The 26,665-nt window shown below is 43.5% G+C and overlaps 1 long non-coding RNA gene across 1 annotated transcript in view; it reads right to left on the minus strand.

Annotated features, from left to right (window-relative positions):
* Positions 1-8,298: 8,298 nt before the first annotated feature.
* LOC146346935 (uncharacterized) overlaps positions 8,299-26,665 on the minus strand; it is a 127,469-nt gene continuing 109,102 nt past the window's right edge. Inside the window, exons 3-4 of the long non-coding RNA XR_014789841.1 lie at positions 17,984-18,149; positions 8,299-8,948 (exon numbers count right to left, since the gene is read on the minus strand). This is a non-coding gene — a long non-coding RNA (uncharacterized LOC146346935). The remainder of the gene's footprint in view (positions 8,949-17,983; positions 18,150-26,665) is intronic.

Here is a 26,665-nt window from a genome sequence, read left to right on the forward strand (position 1 = left end):
CAAGCGATGCTAACGAGAAAAGGAGTCCAAGATGGGTGGGAGCTTTTAAAAAAGGAAATTCTCAAGGCACAATTACAAACAATTCCAACAAGAAGAAAAGGGAGAAGACAACAGAAGAAGCCAATGTGGCTTCACAAAAAGCTTAGAGATGATCTGAAAACAAAAAAGGACACATATAGGAAGTGGAAAGAAGGCCAAGTAACAAAGGAAGAGTACAGGCAGGTAGCACAGAATTGCAGGGATGGCGTCAGGAAGGCTAAAGCTGAGAATGAGCGGAGGTTAGCAAGGGATGCTAAAAGCAACAAAAAGGCTTTCTTCAGCTACATCACGTGCATAGTAAAAGACAGAGGAAAGAAATGGTGGTTCAGCTATTAAATAAGGATAGCAAAATGATAACAGATGGCAAAGAAAAGGCAGAAGTGCTCAATTCCTACTTTGGCTCAGTCTTCTCCCAAAAGAGGATCTATGACCCCCCCTGGCAAAGGTGAAGTACAGGCTGAAGGGGCAGGTTTGCAGCTTGAGGCCGATAGGCATATGGTCAAGGAACACCTAATTCCTTTGAATGAGTTCAGATCTCCAGGGCCAGATGAACTGCATCGTAGAGTAATAAAGGAACTGGCAGAAGAGCTCTCAGAACCACTGTCTATTATCTTTGAGCAATCATGGAGGACTGGTGAAGTGCCAGATGACTGGAGCTTCTGTGATCATAGAATCATAGAATAGTAGGGTTGGAAGGGGCCTACAAGGCCATCGAGTCCAACCCCCTGCTCAATGCAGGAATCCAAGTCAGAGCATCCCTGTCAGATGGCTGTCCAACCTCGCCTTGAAGGCCTCCAGTGTGGGAGAGCCCACCACCTCCCCAGGTAATTGGTTCCATTGTCGTATTGCTCTGACACTCAGGAAGTTTTTCCTGATGTTCAGCCGGAATCTGGCTTCCTGTAACTTGAGCCCATTATTCCGTGTCCTGCACTCTGGGATGATCAAGAAGAGATCCTGGCCTTCTTCTCTGTGACAACCTTTCAAGTACTTGAAGAGTGCTATCATATCTCCCCTCAGTCTTCTCTTCTCAAGGCTAAACATGCCCAGTTCTTTCAGTCTCTCTTCATAGGGCTTTGTTTCCAGTCCCCTGATCATCTTTGTTGCCCTCCTTTGAACCCTCTCCAGTTTGTCTGCATCCTTCTTAAAGTGTGGTGCCCAGAACTGGACACAGTACTCCAGATGAGGCCTAACCAGTGCTGAGTAGAGGGGAACTAGTACTTCCCGGGATTTGGAAGCGATGCTTCTATGAATGCAGCCCAAAATTGCATTTGCCTTTTTTGCAGCCACATCACATTGTTGGCTCATATTCAGCTTGTGATCGACAACAATTCCAAGATCCTTCTTGCTCGTAGTGTGGTTGAGCCACGTATCCCCCATCTTGTAACTGTGCATTTGGTTTCTTTTTCCTAGGTGCAGAACTTGGCATTTGTCCCTATTAAATGCCATTCTGTTGTTTTCTGCCCAGCACTCCAGTCTATCCAGATCACTTTGAATTTTGTTTCTGTCTTCCAAAGTATTAGCTATCCCTCCCAATTTTGTGTCATCTGCAAATTTGATCAGCATTCCCTGCACCTCCTCCTCCAAGTCATTAATAAAAATGTTGAAGAGCACTGGGCCCAGGACTGAGCCCTGCGGTACCCCACTCGTTACCTCTCCCCAGCTTGAGAAGGTCCCATTGATAAGCACTCTTTGAGTCCGATTCTGTAGCCAACTGTGGATCCACCGGATCATTGTTTCATCTAGCCCACATCGAGCTAGTTTGCTCATCAGGATATCATGGGGCACTTTGTCGAAAGCTTTGCTGAAGTCGAGGTATATGATGTCTACAGCATTCCCACGGTCTACAAGGGAGGTGACTTGATCAAAAAATGAGATCAGATTTGTCTGGCAGGATTTGTTCTTGACAAATCCATGTTGGCTTCGAGGATTAACGGCATTGTTGTCAAGGTGCTTCCAGATGGATTGCTTTATGATCTGCTCCAGAATTTTCCCAGGGATTGATGTCAGACTGACTGGTCTGTAGTTCCCAGGTTCCTCCTTTTTACCCTTTTTGAAGATAGGGACAACGTTAGCCCTCCTCCAGTCATCTGGCACTTCCCCCGTCCTCCATGATTTCTCAAAGAGAATAGACAGCGGTTCTGAGAGTTCTTCTGCCAGTTCCTTTATGACTCTAGGATGCAGTTCATCTGGCCCTGGAGATTTGAACTCATTCAAAGTAATGAGGTGTTCCTTGACCATATGCCTGTCGATCTCAAGCTGCAATCCTGCCCCTTCAGCCTGTACTTCACCTTTGCCAGGGGGGTCATAGACCCTCTTTTGGGAGAAGATTGAGCCAAAGTAGGAATTGAACTCCTCTGCCTTTTCTTTGTCATCTGTTATCGTTTTGCCATCCTTATTTAATAGCTGAACAACCATTTCTTTCCTCTGCCTTTTACTATGCACGTAGCTGAAGAAAGCCTTTTTGTTGTTTTTAGCATCCCTCGCTAACCTCAGCTCGTTCTCCGCTTTAGCCTTCCTGACGCCATCCCTGCAATTCTGTGCTACCTGCCTGTACTCTTCCTTTGTTACTTGGCCTTCTTTCCACTTCCTATATGTGTCCTTTTTTGTTTTCAGGTCATCCCTAAGCTTTTTGTGAAGCCACATTGGCTTCTTCTGTTGTCTTCCACCTTTTCTTCTTGTTGGAATTGTTTGTGATTGTGCTTTGAGAATTTCCTTTTTTAAAAGTTCCCACCCATCTTGGACTCCTTTTCTCGTCAGCGTCGCTTGCCATGGGACCTTACTGATCATTGTTCTGAGTTTATTAAAATCAGCTTTCCTAAAATCCAGGGTACGCGTTTGACTACACTCGGCTTTTGCTTCCCTTAGAACCAAGAACTCAAGTACAACATGGTCGCTGAGAGATAACAAGATCTTGTGCCAGTCACTATCTCTCAGCCCAACCTATCTCACAAGGTTGTTTTGAGGATAACATGGAGGGCAGGGGATCATGGATACTGCCCTGAGATCCCTGGAGAAGGAGCAGAAAAACTATTTAAACATTTAAGCTTTAGCACAGTAGTGCAGAACCTCAGGGTCATCCCAATCCGGCCCTCCAGGGTTCCCCAAATGAGCATACCCCCTTCCCTGGCTCCCAGCCCCTTTCCTTTTTGGCTTTTGTTCAGTTTTTTCAACATTCCAAAAGGTTGAAATGCCTCTCCTAAGGCTTAGCTACTGGCGACAAGAGCTTTAAACTAAAATATGCTGGTATTTGGGGCCCCATCCCTTTTACCTTTGGCCCCGCCCACAAATGCAATGTGGGGCCCCAAGAGCTTCTCTGAAATGGAATTCAGCCCTTGAGCTGAAAGATATCCTGCACCCCTGCTTTATATTATTATTATTATTATTATTATTATTATTATTATTATTATTTTACAATATTTATATACTGCTCCACATTAAAGATTTCGGAGTGGTGAACAACAAGATAAAAGAATAAACCCCCATAATTAAAACTAAACATTTTAAAAGAACAGATTCTGAACTTAATAAACCGCAGCTGGTCTTCAGGAGGCTCCAGAAGGAACACAACGTTGGTACCTGCCTGACCTCCAAAGGCAGGGAGTGCCACAGGAAGTGGGCCACCACACTGAAGGCTCTTTACCTGGTGGACTCCAACCGGGCCATAGGTCCATGTGGAACCACTGCAGCCTGCCCTCTGATGACCCCAGTGACCGGGTGGGTTGGTAAAGAAGAAGGCGCTCTCTCAGGTTAACTTCCTTTGAGGTTAACATCCTTTAGAAGGATGTTAACCTTCTACAATCATTGGCTAGTATATTTTTCACTTCCTTGCTGTTGTTGATCAAAACTACAGTTGTTCCATTTTGAGCCATTTTGTTTTAACACGATAAATCAGGGATCTAAAATTAAATGTAGACATATTTATATCTTGTGGGGAGAAAGCGGTGAAACTAGCTATTAGCTACTGGTCATTACTGAATATTCCACTAGTTTTAAAAATGCAGGGCTGCAGTGGCTTAGTGGTTAAGACACTGAACTGCAGACTGGAAGGTCGGCAGGACAGCAGTTCGAGACCCGAGTACTGCGTGACGGAGCGAGCTCCCGTCTTCAGTCCCAGCTTCTGCCATTTTGTTCGAAAGCAAGAAATTGCAAGTAGATAAATAGGTACTGCTTCGGCGGGAAAGGTAACAGCGTTCCGTGCACCTCGGTGTTCAGTCATGCCGGCCACATGACCACGGAAGCGTCTTCGGACAGTGCTGGCTCTTCGGCTTAGAAACGGGGATGAGCACCGCACCCTAGAGTCGGACACGACTGGTTGGGGACACCTTTACCTTTTTTACCTTAAAAAATGCACGCACGTACGCACACGCACGCACACACACGTTTTATTGTACTACAATTAAATTTAACCCTGAGTATTGTATATGAGCTAGTACAAGAACCAAAGTTGCATAATTCACTTTCGTAATTTAAAAAGTATTCTCATTTTTTTATTTTTAAGATTCATTCAAAGCAAGATAATTTGAATGTCTTTTAGTATTTCCAGTGATGTATCTGATTAACTCAAACATTTGCAAATGGCAGAATAAATTATAGGAAGCGTGGTTTTTTCCTGATTTTATAAATAATTCTCTGGATGCACTGACATGGAAGAAATAATAATTAGCTGAATTAACTCTGAATTCATATGTCTTTTGTGCAGGATTCTTGTGTGAAGAAAATCTGACAGTGTATTGTATAAATTTTGACAAGCATGAAAAAAGCCATTTATACCTGTTTTCTCTTTTGTTTTATTATCTTTGAAAATTATATCCTATACAAATTTTGGATGCACTATTATGCATTAGGGTAAGTACTGTAAGGGAAGGGGAAATGGGGGAAAGAAACTGGGGAAGCTGGAAACAAAAAGGTTACAGAACTGCAGGCAAGATACAGTTCATCATACAGAAGGAGGTGTGAAGAGGAAGTGGCCAATCTGAGAGATGTTACGGTGTGACATTTAACTCTGCTGTGCTCAAGGATAGCAGGAAAAGATGTCTCTGCAAATTCATTGTATTTTAGGCTAATTAGAATTCACACTCAAATTATGCATAGAAAGCCTGTTGTTCTTACTCCTTTATACATTATAATATCATGCATATCTTGAAATCAAAATTGTATCCCTGTAAGTACTGACATCAAATGAACCTGCCCATATTGCTAAATTAATACACACCACCTTATATGGCTTCCCCATATTCCCCAATATTCATGTGTTTGAAGAACATCTATAAAATATAGAGCTAAATCATAAATGCATTTATCAGGTACCGAAGTCCTCATATGGTAGTGTTAGGTCCTCAGTTAATACGGAGAGGCATTTGCCAAGAGTCACAACAAATCTCAGTGAAGGCTAATTTTCAAACCATCCCTGTGATTGTGTGTGTGTGTGTGTGTGTGATTTTCCAGCCAAATAGTTGTCATTGTAACATGCAGTTGTTAATAGCATCACAGAAGGGCCTCTCCGCTTTAGAAAAGCATGCATAAATAGGCTTTTCGTCTTACATTTATTTTTTCCAATATTGATGAACACTTCTCTTCGGGAATAATCCATACAGTTGATTTTATGAACTGTTATTATATATATATATATACACACACACACAGTGTGTATATGTGTGTGTGTGTGTGTGTGTGTGTGTGTGTGTGTATATATATATATATATATATATATATATATATATAATGAATGAGAGAAAGAGAGAGATTTTGGTATAATTCCTATGTATGCCTCCTAGAGTGTTCCTGTGGATAGAAAAGAGGGCAGTAACAGCAAATAAATGCAGGCTTCAGCATTTTCACTCACCATGCTCACTGTGGCAAGTGAGCTGCTTAGTGCATGTGTTGAGCCCCAGCCGCCTTTGCTGCAGAGGTGGGTGAGGATTGTCCCATGGGAAAGGAAGGCAAGGGGGAGGCTTCCTTGGTCCTGCTGAGACAAGGTGCCAAGTCAACCATAACGCAGTCTGTGCCTCCCTTTCTCATGTGGGATGGAGGCAGCAGAAGGCTTCTGTCTAGGTTCCTTGGACCCTGCTGGGCCAAGATGCCTAGATGGGCAAGCACCATGTCTCCTAAACTAGCAGGGTAGGCAACCACAGTGTTTCACGTGGTGACTAAGACCAGGCAACAATTGTTGATCCCTGAATAAATTCAGATCCTGATTTCTGAGAAGCACTAAAACTCAGTCAGTTCTATTGCTTGTGGTGCCCAGAAAACCCTTTCTTATGCACTAATGTAATTTGAACCAATTCACAGAATCGCTTAGGTGTGATCTACGCATTCCAGGAATACTATAGATACCATTTAAAACAGTTGTCAGGAAGCAGCTATTATGTTCAGAGCAGTCCGTTGAATGACATGGGACACTTTACCTGCCAATAGACAATCAAGCTAAATACAGAAATTCCATCTCATAAAATCCCTAGACAAGGACAAATCTGTCACAATATTTTTTAATCACAGCAGAATTTTTGTTTCCTTCTGTTTCCCTCCTCTGGAGATGGCTCTGACTAGACTTTCATTTATAGGTTTCTTTGAACTGATTGGCTTCTTGATTTCAAGCTGAACCAGTGATATTTTATTATCCAATTATATAGAGCAGCATATCAGAAAATTTTTCAGCACTTCTTTCTGTCAGACATCCTGATGACTTTAATCAAATACAGAACAGTTCAGGTCTTTAAATAATCCTATTTGATGGGGAATAATGAGCACTTGAAAAGTGACTCTAGTTTTTGTCTTTGGGATTTTTTCCCCCAGTTACTTGGTGGACTTTGCAGCTCAGCTAAGCATCTCTTTGATGCAGAACTTCATGTATTAACAGCAATGTAATCAATTATGTTTGGGGTTTGTGTTTACAGGGGAGGGGGATGTGATCACTTGAACTGTGGAATGTTAAGATAAATGGGAAGAGGAGCTGGAGGGACCATGGGATGACAGAGTTTCAGTGGTGGGGGGAATTGGATTGGTTGACATTTGGAAAGGGGAGAGGGAAGAGGGTGGAGGGGAGAGGGAATTAGTAGAGAAAATGGGTTTAAGTTAGCACATCACTAATTCTAACCCAAGTGTGGGCAACACACAGGTCATAGGCCACATGCAGCTTCCCATAGGGGGATTTGTGGCCCCCTATGGGTCCCCCACTGATACCACCACAGTTGTCATTTCCATGCGGCCAGATGCCCAGCGATTCTGGGGGGAGCCAAAGTCTGTGGAAACTTGTTTCCCAGCAGAATCATGCTTCCCACTGCAGCCCACCAAAACAGCTGTTTGGTGAGCCAGGCAGAGCACAATTCTTCCCATGCACCTTGTCTCCCAGCAGAATCAGTGGGAATACAGCCACATGGCCATTTCCCATAGCAGCATAGCTACTTCTGCTAGCAGCGAGGGAGTGTGGCCTTCGCAAATACCTTCATATGCTGGATGGAAAGAATGTGAGATTAAAAGAAACAGATGCGGGAGAAAGCAAAACTGTCAGATTCGCCCATCCATGCCGAGGGCTTTGAATGCTTAGCTCTTAAAGGTCTGGGTTCGAATCCCTCTTTATTTGATCATGTTTGTGGTGTTGAATTAGGGTTGCCACTTCTTTTTACTGACAGGCTCCTCATCTTTAACTGCTTCGTGGCAGGCAGGTACAACACAGAATCATAGAATAGTAGGGTTGGAAGGGGCCTACAAGGCCATCGAGTCCAAACCCCTGCTCAGTGCAGGAATCCAAGTCAACATAGTCCTGTCAATGCTGGGAGTAGCTGTGTCGATTGAATTCAGGCCCATACTGATGGGAGAGAATTTTGATTGGTTCATTTCTTTGATAAGAACTTATCAGCATTTGCACGTTTCTTCATAAACTTGAGATATTAAAAATCTAAATGTGGGAGTGAAAGTGAAACTGGCAATTCATCCATCCCTACCCTTAGCACAGTAAGACTATGGCAGCAAAAGTCATACCAATGTCTAACTAGGTGATAGTGCTTGTGGAGCTTAGCCAGCATCAGCACCAAAGGGCTCCTTCCCTTTGTGTTGCCAATATTCTTTTATGCTTTATACTCTTTCATTTTTGTTTGTGTTTATTCGAACTGGTGAACGGAAGATACCAAGCACTATCCTTGCATAATTTCCTTTTACACACATCTAAATAAAAAAATCAGTGCTCAAAGTGTGCTCTCAGGGCACAATCCAACCAAAGTTAAATGCATCAAAGTCTCATTGATTTCAAGAGAGAGGGCAAGGCCAGAGATGTGAAAGGATTTATTGTTTGAACTGGATTAGAATAACAAGATGTGTGGCTTAAAAAAAAACAAACCCTTGAATAATGAACATAATGAAAACCAAGGTAAAAGTAAGCAGAGGATGGAGTCAAGTACAGCAGGCGTGGGGACTGTGTGGCCCACCAGGTTTTGTTGCACTACAACTCCCATCATGCATCACCATTGGCTCTGCTGACTAAGCCTGAAGGAAGTTGCAGTCCATCAGCATCTGGAGAACCACTTGTTTCCCAGCCCTGAAGTGCAAAACAAAGAGCAAGGCAGAAAGTATAAGTCTTGCTCATGTTTGAAATCATATTGTGTGATCCAAATTGCAGCACCATGCTTGATTCTCCAACAGCTGTTACAGAAGACCAGGCTGCATGCAACCTGACTTGGGGTTTGTAGAAGGGCCTGAGCTTGAGGATGTTTCTGGCTAAGGATTTTGCAGCATAGAAGGAACAGGCACCTTGGAAGTCCACAGACATGAATTTAATACTTAACATTTTATGCAGCTCCCTTTCATGTATTCAAAGCACTTCACATACATCTCACAGTAATGATCTCAGCTTCAGATCTGCTCTCCTGTAGCGACCTTCCATCCAGTGCTAGCAATGTCTTTGGAGAATTGTAGAACTGCTTGAACACACAAGAAAACAGTCCAGTTAGCAGACATCCATCCGCATCACATAGCCTCTCGTGACAGATGGTATCAGAAATAAACTCAGCCTAATCCAGCCAACACATAAAAGCAAGCAACTCAATAGACAGTACTACTGAGTTAATATATAGCACTGAGATGACACATCATGGGGTCATAGTCAAGAGACTTCTTTAAATTATTAAGTACAAAGCTGTAAATTATATGTTGCAATCTGAATTGAGTATATTAATTAACTTCAGATTTTATTAATAGCAAGCATCCTATGATATTAGCAAACAAATCGGTATTTCAAAAGTGACCAAGCACTGATTACTGAAATAGCTGTGGTATGTGTCCAATTATTCACTCCATGAATTTGAAAATGTGATGGGTTATGATTATCTTGTCAGGCAAATGTTGGTGTGAAAATAGTATTTTGTCACTTTCTCTCATACTTTCCAGGTTCTGGAATCATATATTGAAATGCCAGGGAATGACCTCTTTTTGTTACTCATTTATATTACATTGACCAGAGATTGCCACCCTAGATGAGAGTTCATCATGTCTTTAAACTTGATATTTTCATACATGGCAAGTTCCTGTCAGGCATGGGTTTTGACAGGCTTATGTGGTCTTGGCCCTCTGTAGTTTGGAGGTTGCTTCCTGTTGATCACAATGTCTGCAATCAGTTGAAAATGAAATCTTTGAAAAATGGCAATAACACAAAAAAGGCATTATTGGTGGCCACTCCATCTAGTTATACAACAGTACTCTACCACACTGACCTATACCCACTTTAACAACCTTGCTACCTGTTCTTTACTTCTGATCTTTTGCTAATGCCTTCTTCTTTCTCCCATTTCTCACTTTCTGGCCAAAGTTGCCTTCTTCTTCAATATTAAATCAAAGCTATCCACGACATTTTTTCTCCCTCTTTTCCTCACCGTATTCATCTTTTTCTGTAACCCATTATAGGGATGGACGAAAGTCCCTTGCTTGGTCCCGCAGCTTGCTTCGCGATGGGGGGGAGGCGCTCCGTTTCTCCCCCCAAAATTCTTGGCGGGGGGGGAGGCGCCCCATCCCTCCCCACCGAAATTCTGGCCGGGGTGGAGGCGCCCCGTCCCTCCAGCCGAAATTCTGGCCAGGGGGGAGGCGCCCCGTCCCTCCAGCCACGAATCCTCCTTGCCGGCCGGGACGCAAATGGCGGCGGCCATAGCCGCCGCCGTTTGCATCCCTGCAGTCAGCCATGATAGGCTACGTAAATCCTTACGTAGCCTATCACGGCTGACTTTGAAAAAAAAAAAAGCGCGTACGCAAATGGCGGCGCCCATGCTATTTGCGTTGCCCTTATTTTCGCCGTAGTCTACGTAAATGTTTACATAGACTACACGTGCCCAAATAAGAAACGCAAATGGCGGCGCCCATGTGCGCCGCCATTTGCATACACACTTTTTTTCTTTCTTTCTTTCAAAGTCAGCCGTGATAGGCTACGTAAGGATTTACGTAGCCTATCATGGTGTTTTTTGAAAATCTAGCCGTGATAGGCTACGTAAATCTTTACGTAGCCTATCACGTTTGCTTGAGTTTTGTTTTGTTTTTACTTGGAAATGGCGGCGGTGGCAGCCGGTCGGAAGACCGGCTGCCGCCGCACCGCCACTGGGAGCCGCTGGGAGCCACCAGCGCCAGGGACATTCACCAAAGGTAAGTCCCATCCCGGGGGGTGGCGGGGGGGTGGCAGACCATTTCTCCACTAATTTCGGGGGGCCGAATGCGTTGGCATTCGGCCTCCTGGAGATTCGTGGAGAAATTCTCCGCCATCCCTAAACCCATATCTCTTAGTGAAATGGCCACTTTGCTCTCATCATCAACCCTTCCTCATGTCCCCTTTATTTCATAACTCTACTTCTTGTCATGGACCAGGACCCTGAACCCTCATCCTTTCAGGATTCTAACTCCTTGTCTTCAAAAGAAGCGGCTCTAGAGTTAATGGTTCAGGGAGAAGACTCAGCTACAGAAAGGTGTCATGAGGCTTTGACCTCCCTGGGACTCAATTCTCCAGGGCCCAACTCTCCTGCATGCAGAGGAGCTCATATTGCCACCCTCAAACTCTGAGAACTCAGGCTATGAGGAAACTAGCATGCCACAGCCACTCCCACATAATTGCAGCCAGAGACTGCCAAAACAGACCACGTCCCTTTAAGAGACAAAGGCTCAGTCAGTATGGAGGCAGAACCAACCAGGGTAAATTAGAGATGGCGCGAGACTCTGGGCGGGGGGTGTTGGAGTTTGACAACTCCTCCTCACTCGCCCTCCTGAACCCCGCTTGCTGAACCGTAGGTTGCTCACGGACCCACTCAGCTAGCACTCCGTGGTTCAGCAAGCACCAGGTGGCTACCCATCCTCCCTAGTGAGCTGCCAATGTGTTCAATGATGGTGGCTCAGGTGCTTCCAGGTAGTTGATGTTGCATACTTGGCAGCCATTAAGGGCCCATTTACACAATATTACAGGTGTGAATGGAGCATTCACACCTGTAATGTTGCATAAATGAGGTCTTTACAGCTGCCAAGTACACAACATTACCCACCCGGAAGAACCCAAGCCACCATTGTTGCACACAATGGCAGCTCGCTAGGGATGACAGGTGATCCTGCGACTTTGTCAGGCACTTGTCGGGCTGTGATGAAGCTCGCATGGCACCATGAGGAAGGGCTCAGTGAGTGCCCAGCAAACCTGGGTGTGGGTGAGTCTGCCCATCCCTAGCCTAAATTCAGCAACACTCCTATTTAAATATCAGTCTTGCTCTGATCGTTGTTGGAGCAACATACAGGCGACTAGGTCTGGCTTCCAGCCCTAGCACCACTCAGAGCTTTCTGTGGTGTTGATCTCTTATTGCCTTGCTTCTCTGAGGAAGCTGACCTGACCTAACCCCTGCTAAAGATCAGACCGTAGCAAAACCCTGCAATCCAGGCTACATCACAGAGCATCTGAACCCAAGGCCTGGAATGGTAAACTTTTGGTTGCCTTCTTTCCCATCATCTCCCTTCTCAAATTAGAAGATGCACTTTAAAAGCTCCATAAACCCCCTGCATAATCTTAACAGGGCAAATCCTGTTATTCTTTTTATATTAACATATTATTAACATATGGAGAATTAAAAATAAAGGAAAACAAATATTTTCAGGCTTACATTACAATTACACAGCGGCTTCTTTAATAATATGTGTTTTGTAACAATTAACTACAAAAGTTCTATCTGATGTTGAAAGTGGGTCCATTATATCTAATGCAATACAATCCCAAATTCCTTCAGTGAACAAAACATAATGACTGATATTTCATAAGCTGCTAGTTTTATGAGATGCATTACATCCCACATTTTTGCAGACACTGAGACTTGGTTGGTACAGATTGAGGCTATCACTGCCCAACATAAACCAACCTCACCACAGCCAGTAAATTTCATATTAGACAGTTCTTTGGATGTCACCAGTACTTCTTTAGATAATAAAAAAGGCATACTTTTGAATCTGTTTTCATTTATCCACCTTGTCTCTTGATCAGTCTATTGGGCACTCCTCTGTCCTCTTCAATCCCTTCCCATCATACGTCACTCCTTACCTGATGCATATAGTTTTGTTCTTTTAAAATGCATTTTGATGGCTGAGAGTATGGCTAAGCAAGCAACAATCTGTTGGAAATCTCAATTTTGTACAGACCTTTCTTGCTTAAAAATTATTTTTATTCTTTTTCTTTTAATTCATTTTGTTGCATAATGAGGAATAACTACAACTAGTTTAGGGTTCAAGTCCTTCTAAACTTTAGCAGCTAAAGGAAACTGTGATGTAACTAGGGCTCCACTATAAGGCCCTGGCCCCTAGAGGTCACTGAGTCCATATTTTTTTCCAGAATTCCACAGAAAACCAGCTGATTTATAGAGAGCAGTAGGACTCTCCTCTTTATATACTTGGTACGTAGGGTGAGATTAGGAATGTACGGATTGTATAAAATCCATTCCATGTGTTCCATGGATTGTCAGGTGCTTTTCATTCCATCCTCTGCCCATTGCCAGAATCGGATTTTCCCCCTCCCAAATTTGCGCAAACATGCACTTGTACAATTTTGCACAGGCAGAAATGCAAAAATTCCCCTAAACTGCGCATTTTCATACTTTAGCGTATGGGGGGAAATGCTCGTTTTTGGCCTGGGTTTTTTATTTTGAGTATTTTTCTATGACAAAATTTGCGCAAAATTCGGGAAGTTAGAAAACTGGTCCACAAGTCCACAGAATCCACCTGACAGGGGGAAAGCTGGTCCTCTGTGGAATCCATGCGTTGGATTCATGAAAATCCAAACTCATTTGGTTCTGTTGTGGATTTCTACCAGATCCCTAGGTGAGATATGCCAATCTTGAAATGCACGCAGATCAGAACATAGGTATTTAAATATTGCATAAACCAATATTTATTTATTTATTTGTTTGTTTGTTTGTTTGTTTAACGGGTCAGTGTTCAGAACAAACAATAACTGGATGATGATGATGACGATGTTCTAAAAACCTAACATCACATCTCGGCTTTCAGTAGCTTCTCTCCTCTTCTCATGCACAAGCTTTCTCTGATTCTATTCACTGACTAACTTAACTAACTCTGCCAGCTCCTTCTCTCTCTCTCCCTCTCCACCCAGCAGGTTGCTAGGGGAGGGACAAGTCACTCTTGCCAGAAGTCTGAACTGATTGCTTACAGACAGCTTTTGAAATTAGGCCGAAGGCCAAAGGTTGCCCAACCCTGTGCTAAAGTTCAGTCTCCTGTTACAAGTGTGACAACATTGCACTGAACTCAAATGCCACAAGTAGAAGTACCTCCCAATGCAAATTTTAACTCAGAGAGAGGTTTCAAATCCTTAGCCAGCTTAGTTCTGTAATATTTGAACACATTCAGAAATCAGCATCCATCATTTTGGCCAGAAGTTTCTTGTACAGATCTATGCAATTCATACGGCTTCAAAGGCACTCATTTCAGTAAATGGATACATCTCGCATAATCTCCACCAAATGAAAGAAAGAAGGTCGGGATGTGCCTTACAGCTCTGCTGTTTATATTGTGTTCAGTGCCTTCATAATAGTGATAAGGAATCAAACAGAGATAAAAGAGGCAAGAACAAAATAGAAATATTCAAAGTGAATCTTTATGTGGACTACATGGCCCTAACCATAATCGATCCATTAGATTTGACTAAAGTATTCAAAACAGAAGTGAAAAAATAGGGTCAATAATTAATATGCACCTTCAAATTAAAAAATACAACTTGTTAAAATGACTTTAGAATGAGAAATCAGTAAGATAGGGGTAAAGAGAATAACGATCTATATAAAAATTATGAAAAATTATACAGTAAAGTCAAATCTCAAATAGAAAACTCGCAGATGCTATTTTTTCTAGCTGTGATTAAAATGATGATACTGCAACAAATAAACTTCTTGTTCCAGACCTTGCCAATAAAAATAGGACTCTCTAGGATTTGGAGTATGACAATGCTTAATTACAATTTTTTATGGGTCAACAAAACAACAACAGAATTACTGAATCAGTCATGCAGGATGAAAAAAGAGAAACAGGCTTAGAAGTTCTGAACATTAAATCCAACAATTATATGAATGCCCCACAATGGATAAATGCTCAGCATGCATAAAGTGCATTGCCATACTCTTATGAGGTTATAGAATGGAGATCAAGTGAAAGGGGGCTATAGAACTTTGAAAAAGAGCCAAGGAAGAAAAGTCCATTGGTGGTGGTAGGAGAAGGTACCAGGGAATGTTTCACAGTTTCTCAGGGGAGTGGGAAGAAGCAAAACCTTTCCTGAAGATGGGATGTGGGGAGCAACGTTTGGGTTGGGTGAGATGGACGTTTGGGTGTAGACATTACCTTATTAAACTTTCAGTAGAGGTCTATCTCTACATTATTACTTCTTTTTAAAAAAATCATTTTAAAGGTAAAAGACACATCAAGCAGTTAGAATGTACATCTTCCTCCAGCACATCATGTCCCTGGAAATGACACTAAGCTTTGCTTCCAAGGACTTTCTGCAGAAAAAAGATGGACAGGTCCATTGCTTGAAAGTAAAACAACTTCTTATCTCTGGTGCTACCCTGTGGGTATTGCTGAATTTCCCTCCTCTGCCCCAACTTTGTTGGAAATAGACGTCCAACAAGGACTTCTGTGTGTGGTATTTTCACAGTCCTAGAATATACTGGACAAAGACCTGAGGAATGGAAAGATGAACAAGAAAGCAGACAACCAAAGGCTAGGGATGTACGAAAGTGACTTACCTTTCACGGATTATGTTGATGGGGGGGGAGGCGTTCCATCCCTCCCCCTGGAATCCTGGCCGGGGGGGAGGCGCTCCGTTCCTCCCCCTGGAATCCTCGAACGGCCGGCTGTGCTCCGCGGCAGCTCCACGGAGCAGCCAGCCAGGCCCGGCCTGGCCAGGCCAGAGCCGTCCGCAGCCAGATTTCCGGCCGCGGAGGGCTCTGGGTAAAAAAAAAAAAAACGCATACGCAAATGGCGGCTACGCTATTTGCATTCCCCTTTATTTTCGCTGTCATAGTCTACGTAAATATTTACGTAGATTAAGATGGCCAAAAAGAAGGAACGCAAATGGCGGCGGTCATAGCCACTGCCATTTGCGTACGCGGGTTTTTTTTTATTTTAAACCCACCCAACCATGATAGGCTACGTAAAGATTTACATAGCCTATCACATCTATCTTTTTAAAAAACCTAGCCATGATAGGCTACGTAAATCTTTACATAGCCTATCACGTCTTTTTTTTTTTTTTTTTACACAAGCCTGGAAATGGCGGTGGCGGCAGCCGGTCGGAAGACCGGCCGCCACCGTCGGAGCTGCCGCCAGAGCCGCCGCCACCCAGAAGATCCGCCCCAGGTGAGTCTCATCCCGGGGGGGATCCACGGGGGGGGCGGGCGGTGGAGGGGCAGGCCATTCCGCCACGGAGTTCGGGGGGCCGAATGCACTGGCATTCGGCCTCACCGAGATCTGTGGCAGAATTCTCTGACATCCCTACCAAAGGCAGAAGAAAGATGGCTGCCAAGCAAGAGACCTGCCCTGCTGAAATGAACTGTGACTGACAGTGCTTTCCAAGTGGCAACAGCTATCTGACACTGTTGTCATGAAACCAGCAGTCATTTCGGGTTGGTTCTTTTGTGGTTTTGTCCAAGTTATTGTTATCATTGTCCTTACATGGTCTTACTTGGTAACAAAGAAATCCAGAAAGAAAATTAATATGGCAATTGGAAAAATAACTTTGATACAGCTTCCTTTGGACCCCTTTTAATTATTTTTTTTTTTTACTAAAGTATACTTCAGACATACTGATCAATTATCAGGTACTTATTTTATATGTGATTATTTCTGCCAGAATATTTTGCAGAATACTGCAGAATAGTAACTAACTGAATCAGCATAAATATGCCATCATATCAAAACATTTGGGGAAATTAGGAGAGGGGCAACTATTTATTTATTTATTTATTTATTTATTTATTTATTATCTAAAACTTGTCTTTTCTCCACAAAGGTCAAAGTGACACACATGATCCTCTCCCTTTTTATTCTCACAACAACCACTTTAAGGTAGGTTAGGCTGAGAGAAAGTGGTCTGGGATCTAAAAGAGATTGTGTAGGTGAGGATGTATTGGTCTTTTTTCTGACAAATCAGACTCAGGAGATTATACTTGATTTAGCTGGTTGTTAATTGTGGCTCTGTCTATTAAAAAGGAATGGGTTGAATTTCATATGATTGACTGCCAGTATGATTCAGAATAATGAAGGAAGATGAATGTTTAATAGCTGCGGCAATCACAAATGGGCAGAGCATTCTGTCTCTCCATCTCTTTCCTTTTTTGTGCTAAAACTACTAACATTAGAGCTATTTGTGATCATACATCTTCTTGGAATATTTGATTTCCTTTAGTTCTTATATATTCACTAAATGGTTTTGTGTTTTGATCCTTTTTCACTATTGCTCATCTCCATAATGTGTTACAGTCTTTATCATGGTGTAAGTCCCCAGTTACTGTATATACTGGACGTAGTAATGGATTATGCTGGGCTATGTCTTAATCATATTTTGCAGTGTACTCCCACTCTTATTGTATTATTGAATGATTGGAGATGGCCTTTGGGGTTGCCCCAAAGTCTCCCAGTTAGCTTCCGGGCTGATTTGAATTCAGGTTTCCCAGTGCTACTCTGACACTATAATCCAGCCTTCCTTGACCTGGTTCTTTCCATATGCATTGGAGCACAACTCCCATTATCCCCTGCCAGTATGTCCAATGGTCAGGAATGATGGACATTGTAATCCAAAACATCTGGAGGGCACCAGGCTGTGGAGGGATGTTCAAATCACTACAGTGATCACAAGGTCATGCTTCTAGTCTTTATTCCAAAACAGCTTTATGAGTTTTATGAGATAGCATAATCCCTGATCTATAGAAGATGAACTAAAGCTGAGAGACTGCCTGCCTGAGAGAACCAAGTGGGCTCTTGAAGATTTGAACTCAAGCTTTCTAGATCCAAGGTTAATGCAAAATCAAGCAGCCCAGAGAAGTACTATATAAACAGTAACTGTGTTCTCTTATTAAATGTTGCCTTTAATAATGTGGGTGTAATGTTTTATATGTTTATCTTAGATTTTAAACAAACTTTAGTCATTTTGTAATGCTGACAGTTGGGAATGAAAGGGACTTGTCCTTTTTATTTTCCACTAGCTCTGCCATAATGTGCTTTCAGCCACAACAAGCTCTAAATTGCTTTTCTTTTTTGCCTCTTCGTAATGTTGATCATGCAATAAGGAAGTGATGAGAAAAATCTACTAAACCAAATGCCATACAAACAAAAGTGGAAAATGTACTAAGTGGGAGATGAGGGTCCTTAATCTTTCACTGTTTACCTATTATTGTTCTCTCTAGAACACCTGGAAAGAATGTACGTCAATCTGATATCAATAACATACCTGGAAACAAGCTTCTTTTTCAAACAGTTATTTTCAGAGTTACAAGGAATACAATGAAGATATTGAGTCAGTATGTCTTTGTTGTTCTTTGACAGTTTTGATCCTGTAGCCTGTTCTATATGAATGCAGGAAGACATTTATGTGTAGTTCTCCGGAATATATTTGTCTAGCATGAAAACAAGAACAATTATGAGAAAAAGAAATGTGGGTGATAAGAGACAATTGTTTATAGAATAATCATTTCTTAGCATTGTCCTGATAGGATATTTGTACCTAATACGCGAGCAGCAGGCAATGGGTGTGGCAGATAATCAAGACATTTCAAAAATTCAAAAACATATTATCTTATTTCAAGTCCTCAGAAATTAAGGTGCTTCAGATCAGACATTGCTCTGAAAAAAAGAACCCTACATGAGGGAGTGCCTTTAATATTTAAACTGCCATGTCTCTTTAGGGGAGGCCTAGCTCCATACCCCCATCCGCCAAGAAGTGTGTTCTATTGGGAAAAGATCCTCCCCATTTATAGTCAACGCTTTCAGGAACTTACTTTCTACAGACACCTCCCACCCATCCCAGTTATGCCCAATGTGTTTGTCTTTTAGAAGGCAAATAAAAGATATGGTTTTGTAGCAAACTGTGGCCATCTGCTAGCAAAATGGACACTACTGATGAAACAGACTTGCTGTCTCCTATGCAGCTCCCCATGCACCTCCCAAAACTGCTCTGAAGGGTTAGGGGACCCTCCTGAGCAGATTTTGGTGGGGTACAATGGAGAGGAGGAGAAGAGGAAGTCTTTTTGCATGAACAGAAGCCCACTCTCATGATATTCGATGGAACCCACAGTGTTTTCTCTAAACAGTTTTTAGCTGTTTTAATGGGGAGAGGAGTTGTAGTGTTTGCTTTTGCTTTTTTATTACTGCTTTTACCTTTACGTAACTGCTTAGGTTAAGGCTTACCTCAAGACAGGCAAGATACAAATATTGTATTTGGTATTGTAGGCATGGCACAAAACACTGTTACATGCAGGGCACTAATATCGCCATTATAAACATTTGTGCTGGCACATTTGCCTGCGATATTGGCACAACATACTGCAATGCCAATGGGATATTTTGTTGCACTGTGATGCATTTCTGCTGAAATATCCTGGTAGAACTCAGGCAAGGAAGGACATGGGACTGTAATTGGAAGAAGTATCGGGCAACGGTTACCTTCAGATGTAACACCAAACTATGGTTTAACATTATGAAAATGAGCCACAGAAAGCCTTGCACTTGTGCATTCCCCCCCCCACCTCGAGCATGGCTGTGAGGAGTACTGAAGCTTTCACTTCCATTTAAGATGAATTAAAGCTTGTCATGGTGTCCTAGACAAACTGTGGTTAATCTTAACTATGGTTTGTTGAAATAAACCAACTTCAAATCATAGTTTAAGAAGCAAGCTTGTTTCAGCAAATCATAGTTAAGATCAACCACAGCCTTTAGGTTTCAGGCAACACACTCAACTGTGGTTAATATAAAACAGAAGTCAAAGCATCCAGTCTCCTCCTTGCAGCTGCACCAGAGGAAGGGAGGGGAGTGTGCAAGCCCAAGGCTTGCTGTGGTTTGAAATAAGACTAAACCATGGTTTAGCATTATGTCCAAATGCAGCCAGAGAGTAACCGGTTTAAAGAATCAAGGATGCAATCTTATGCATGTTTAGACAGAAAAGGTCCTACAACTCCCAGCATTCCCCAGCCATTCATTCTGGCTGGGGCATGCTGGTAGTTGTAGGACTTTTTTCTGTCTAACCATGCATAGGATTTCAGAGCTGAACCAAAGCTTAGAAAGAAGCTTCTAATGAACACAAAGCTGACACAAATATAGAGTCAAAAAGTGCAAGCTGAACATATTATTCCAGCTGATACATAAATTAATAGACCTGGATAATTAGTGGAGTAATCAGCCAACTGTATGCTGAGTACAAATATATTTGGCTCTAAAAGCACTGTAATGAAACCTTGTCTTTCTATGTTCAAGGTTTCTTCCCTGAGCCCACTGCTGCATTGCTGGTGAGGTAGGTACACTGGACTAGCAGGAGTACTAGGGAGGAGACTTGTTAAATCACTGTCCCCCACCTCCCAGCACAGCTCCAGCAACCAGAGGCTGATAACAGTTGCTCTGAACAGCAGCAGTATTGGCCACAGGAACACCTGGTGGACTGGAGAGAAGATTCTGAAGAACATCTGACTCCCAATGTCCCCTTTGTCACATCCGTCTTTCAGGGGAGGAGAGCCAGGAGCCACAATACTATTGTTTGAGACCATCAGTAGCACCTGGTATTCCAAATCTGTCAGAGTAAGTTATAGGCAATATCATCTGCCTATAAATCTGATGTTATGGTTGTGAACCGCTTCAACAACCATTGTGGTTGGAAAGCAGATTACATATATGGTAAAATTAATACAATACAAATAAAGTAAGGAGAGGTCCTTCAAACTATTGTGCATTCCTTATGTAAATAAAAGACGGAGCTTAAATTGTGTTTACTAAGGGCCAAGATGCATGAATGCATTTCCGTCTTTTCAACTTTCTTTCAAATAGCTGCCACGAAGGAAGGGGAATTCAGACTTGAGACCACCTTACAGGAGGTAATCTTTTAAAACCTTTTCCATGGGCTATTTTCTCAATGAAATTTCTTCTCCCCAAGGCTACTATTTGCCCCAGTAGCAAAAACATGGGCACAGCCCTTTTGCTACTATATGGAGAGATTTCTTATCATCAAAATGGCACCAAGAAAGAGTTAACCTCCCTCCTCCATCATGCATCTCCATCATAATATGCCATTTGGCTCCAAGTTTCATTTGATTTGCTTGTGCATGCAAGTAGAGAAGGGAAGTTCAGGAAGGTGGCCATATAGTTTTTCCCCCCAAAGTTCTTATCTTGCCACAGCAAATCTCAGAGCCAATTTACACAACTGTCCATTTCATCATAGGTATCGTTCTGGGCTTTCTTCAGCCCCACATCAAGCACACCAATGAAGCTGTGTTCTCTGAGCAAGTGGCACAGATGACAACTCTTTGTCCCTCAGCAGACAACTCTAAAATCCAAGTAACTGTTGACAACTTTATTTTACCACAAAACACAGCTGTCTTAGTTTGGGATTTCTAAAGTAGGAGCATTCTATTGCCTCCACGGGATTACTCTTAGAGGCATACAGAACTACCCAAATCTAAAACAGCCTGATAATACAGGCCTGTCTTTTCTGTGAGAGCAGCTTTAGTTTCACTGCAGGTCACTTTGCCCGAGCACACAGCTTCAGTTAAAAAATAGTAATACTGTAGAGCAGTGTACATACACAGCTGTATTCAAGTCATACTCTCATAAGATAGGTGCAATAGCTGTAAATTGACTCCCTAATATTGCAAGTAATTTCGCCAGGAATCTTTCAAAGACTCCCATATCATTACTTACAACATCAGGAAATTAAATTCTCAGAAGGAAATCAAATACAAATTAGCTTCCTTGAATCCTGCATCAAAATAAAAACTAAGTGTTATGAGTGGGGGGAAGGGGCGGAAATACCTAAATTTGTATTGTGTTATTGAAATGAAAGGTATTACAAGTAGGTATTAAGAGGATCCAGCTGTATGCAAGACACCTTTATAAACTTTGATGAAGTTCATTTTCAGAACTGCTCTTCTGCTAGTTTATCATTTCCTGGTGGCTCTCATCTGATGCACAAGATGCTGCATAAGTTGGATAAATGGGGCCCTGCTTCCTTCCCGTCCCTGAGATGGGACCATGACACACATTTCCATATCTAGCATCATGGAGGTGAGCCCATATGTGGGCATGCAGGCAGCAAAGAGAGCAAACAGGGATACTTTCTTAGCAACAAGGTGCCCAGATTGAGAGAAGGAGCAGCATATTTCCTGTGACTGGAATTGGTGATGGGCCCAATGATGACCAATAAAATGAAACAGCTGTACAGCTGTAGCCTGCCCTTTTCAGACATCATGCCAATGTGTGAACATGATATGGGAGATGGCCCAACAGGCTTGGACTCCTGCTATCCCTTTCATGAATTTAGAACAGGGATGGGGAACCTGAGGCCTGGGGGCCAAATCTGGCTCTCCTGTGGTCACAGTCTGCCAATCATTGGGTGGTTTCCCGACTTTTGTGCCATTCCACATCCATAAGAACATAAGAAGAGCCATGATGGATCAGACCAAGGGCCTATCTAGTCCAGCATTCTGTTCACACAGTGGCCAACACAAGCTGCCTGTGGGGAACCCACAAGTAGGAGACAAGTGAAATAGCACTGTAGCACTCATGTTCCCCAGCAATTGGTGTATACCTGGCTTGCCAAAGTGTTAGAACCAAACTAAAAAAGATGGAGGCAGTGTGTGAACAGTCTCCTGCTGTTTTCTTTTCAAAAGAACACAGGAGAAAGAGGGGGGGAGGGAGGGGGTATAGGGAGGAAGCTGTGAATTTCAGTGGAAAAACTAAAGGCAGCTGAACTTTCCTTCTGCAGTATAGCCTTTGGGTATTAAACAGTGCAGCCCATCCTTTTTTGATGATCTGATCTGAAGGGGGGAAATACATTGTAACTTTCAGAAATGTTCACAGTGTGTTTTCACATGTGTCAATAGCCCTGAGCAGCTACATCCCAGCCAATGCATCTGGGAATTAAAGGGCACAATGGGCAAAACCTGGGAGCAGTTTTCAAGCATGCTTGAGCCCTGGCAGCTCTCTTTTTACAGAGCAATCCCATACATCAGGCCTAGCATCAGGGGTCAGCTGCCCATGGGCTCAGGAGGGCCCATCCCTGCCAACTCCTGACACCCTCCACTCACTACTGCTGCCTGTCCTCTGGAGAGCAACATTGGCAGGAGAAACTCGCTGGCCAGACCCAAATGCGTGTCTCTGATGGGGTCCTTCCTCAGAGCCAGGCATCGTGGAGACTGGAGAGGTATCCTAGGAGATCCCTCGTGCCACACTTCAGGAGCAGCTGTCCATCCTCTGTTTAGCCAGAGTTAACAGAGGATGGACTGCTGCTCCTGAAGAGCAATGCCCCAGGACATCACCCATGCCACAGGTGATCTCATGTGACATCTGTCTGGTCTCTTGACAGTGCCTGGTTCTGAAGAAGGGCCCAAACATAGCCGAGCGTTTGGTGATAGATGGCAGCGAGGGGAGGGGGTGGAGAATGGTGGGCTGGGGAGCAGTGAGCAGAAAGGGTGGACTGTGGCAGCAAAAGCAGGGAGGAGGAGGGCCTGTCCTCATGGGCCATTTGCTGCGTATTGGGACTGTTTGGAGGTCCTGTGCGGCGCATGACATCATGGCTAGTCTGCAGCCACCCCAGAATTTACCTGTGGGGAAGCCGCACTTTTGCAAAGTACTTTTATTCTGTTGTTTTTCTTTAGTTTGGTTTCCCTGCAGTTCAGCTGCTGTGTGCCCATCCCTCCCCTTTAAATTCAGTATGATTGGGTGTTCCTAGGGGGGTGTCTTTCACCTGACCGTGACCTCAGTAACCTAGGTAACTAGAGTAACTAGCCTGCCTTTCCAACACATCAAAGCGCTAGAGCGCTTTCAAGCCTTCAGAATCACCTGTACTTTCCTCCAGTGGGAGTAACTAGCCTCCATTTCCCAGCCCGCCCCCATTGAGAACTGTGGTTATGTGCTTCTCCGATGCTTGTGTAACTTTTCTTCTCCGATGCTTGTGTTACTTCACTGCTTCTCTGCGTGAAGGGAAAAGGCTGGCTGGAGTTGACTCCCTCTGCTAGTTGCTGCTGCCTCTGCCTCCTCTCCTCCCTCTCCTGCATTCTTTGGTATTCACTGTATCTACAGACAAATACCAGGGCTTCAGGCTCCCACTCCTGGCCACCGCCTCTCACTAGGTAGGTAGTACCTGAAACAGTGCAGCTCCTATTTTCTCAGTGGGGAAAAGATGCTACAGATTCTCAATGGAAGGAAAGCAGGCAACACAGGCTGCAGACTGTCAATGGGGGAAGCGGCAAGATCCCTGTATTTACTCCCTGGAAAAGGAGAAAGGGGGTGGGAGCTGTAACGTCCTGACTGTTCGCTGGAATGGGGTGAAATTGCACTGGTGGGGTGCTCTCATGGGGAGCCTTCAGATGCTGTCAGGGATAATAACATGGTAGCCAGGGAGCCGGGGAAACAAGCCCCTCTCTTTGGTTGAGGAGCACCTGCTGGGTTGATGTTCCATTCTACTCCCCCCACCCAACCCGGAAGTATGTTCCTTTCAAGCCCTGTGTGACCCGTGGAAACCAGATTTTAAAGGTATGGTACACTCAACCTTTCTTGCTTTGTGTGTCCCTGATGGACCAAAGCCAATTCCATGAAAATCTGGATGATGCTCCAATGCGCTTCTCATTCCGTTGTCATAAAGATCCCCCTGGGTGGAGGGCCCTTCAGCAGCACCATCTGCAGGGGCATCCTGAAGTCTGGTGCCAGCCCTGCCATACATGCCTATTCAGAGGTAAGCCCACTGAGCTCAAAGGGGCTTGCTCCCAAGTAAGTTATAGGACTGCAGCCTTAACTACTTGATAATGGCAATTCCAGATCTTTCGACAGCAATCAGCTGATATAAATCAGTGCTGAATCTAAAAGTTCAGTCGTTGTATGCCAAAATGTTCAACTACAGCTCAGTGCAGTGTAGTTACGCTCAGTCCAATTCAGTGCTCATTTAGAAGTAAAGTTGCACTTGGCCATGGGCTGGTTTGGTTTTGTGTAGTTTAGTTTTTCTGACAAGTGAAGACACGCAGGATCCTGGCTTTGACATCTCTCCTCTGCACTTCACCGGGTACTTCAAGTGTTTCATGCTTGCAAGTAGTGCTGTGTCTGCCATGTCTCCGTTAAAAAAAAAAAAAAGTTTTATTCCCTTCAGCAGCTGGATCCCCAATGGACAGTAGGCAATGATCTGTAACCAACAGGACTAACATGAAGGAAAACACAGAGAAGGTTGGACATGAAGTTCAAAACACATACAGCATAGTACCTTTCTGATCTTTCACATGCAGAGATCCTTAAGCCAGGATGAAGTCCTTGAGAAAACAACAACAACAGTTTCAAGAGCAGCCAGGGTTTTGAAGTATTTGCACAGTTTGACTGACAGATCCATAACTCTACAGGGCCTACATTTTATTCTGTGTGTGTGTGTGTGTGTGTGTGTGTGCGCGCATGTGTGTGTGTTTTAAGGTAAGAGAGAGAAGGACCCTGCTTAGCTGTCAGACCGAGGTAGATGGAAGACATTTCTGCCTGGGAGAAGCAGCACAGCCTGCTCTCCAGTTTGTATTCCTTTCTTCTCCTCTTTATCAGCAAGCCTTGTGGCCCATGGTGAAAGTGATTTCTCCAAGGTAAAGTTTATGGCATTCTGTGCTTCTCTTTTGCCAAACATTGATGTGATTTGCACAATTGCCACGGCTTGTCGTGGGTATTCAGTCCCCAGCCACAGCTCTGTCGTGTCATGCGAAGTGAGGCTGCGTTGTTGGTGTGGTTAACAAACCACCCACAAACCTAAAACAGCCCATGGGTTGTGGATGGTTTGTTAACCATGCCAACAACTCACCCTGCAACAAAGAAACCCATGAGATACTAGCTACTGGGACTGTAACACATAGGATCTGCAAGAAAGGTGTGTCTAAGGAAGGGATGTTGAAAATCTTTCAGTCCAAGGGGCCAAATTCCCTGTATGGCCACAACCCCTTTGCTCAATGACCAATAATTTGGTGGTTTGCCTTTTGCACAGTTTTTTTTAGTGATGTGCCGAAACCTGCCCCTTATTTTCGGGAGCTTTTTCTCTCCCCGCAAAAGAGGCATTGTTTTTTCTGCCTCTTTCGCGGAGAGGGGGAGAATGTTGGAGAATGTTCATCTTGGGGAGGGGGACAGGGTTTCCACATACCCTTTTTTTTTTAAGTGCAGGCGATCCTTGAGGGGCCTTCAGTCTATTTTTTACTTTTTAAAAAACACCCCCTGCACTTGCAGGAGCTGAGGCCTCTTCACCAACCAGGAGTTCTTCCTGAATGCCTATTGGAGAGGGCGAGGTCACATGGTCTCCTGGGAGTTCAGAAAGAACTGCCAGGCTGGCGAAGAGTCCTGGGCTCCTGCAAGTGCAGGGAGTGTTTTTTTTAAAAAAAAAAAAAATTAGAAAGAAGACCCCCTCAAGAATTGCCTACACTTAAAAAGGTATGTGGAAACACTGTTCCCCTCCCCAAGAGAGAATTATTTGAAATTCTCACCTCTCCCAGCCTCTTTTCATTTTTCCCCCACTCACCCCCACAAAATGCCGAAAAAAGGAAGAGTCGAAATTTTCAGCACAGCACTAGTTTTTCCCCTGTTCTAAAAGGTTAAAATCCCTCTCATAAGGCTTAGCCACTAGAAATAAGATCTTTAAGGTACAAGTTGCTCGTATGTTTGGTATCTTTGGCCCCACCCACCACTGGAATCCAGTCTCCAAGAGCTTCTCTAAAAACGAATTTGGCCCTTGGGCTGAAAGAGGTTCAACACACCTGATCTAGGAAGTTGAATGATAATGGATGGGTAAAAGAAAGCTATCTCGTTCTGAGGTGACATGATAGAAGATACACATCATGTACCTAATTTTTAAAACAACAACAAATCGAGCATCCCAGATAGTTTACACGGTCAAAAGCAATGTTTGGGTCTGGGCAGAAATATT

The sequence above is a fragment of the Heloderma suspectum genome, chromosome 4, assembly GCF_057233095.1.
Source record: "Heloderma suspectum isolate Gila_16-S chromosome 4, 16-S_ref, whole genome shotgun sequence".
Classification (NCBI taxonomy): Eukaryota; Metazoa; Chordata; class Lepidosauria; order Squamata; family Helodermatidae; genus Heloderma; species Heloderma suspectum.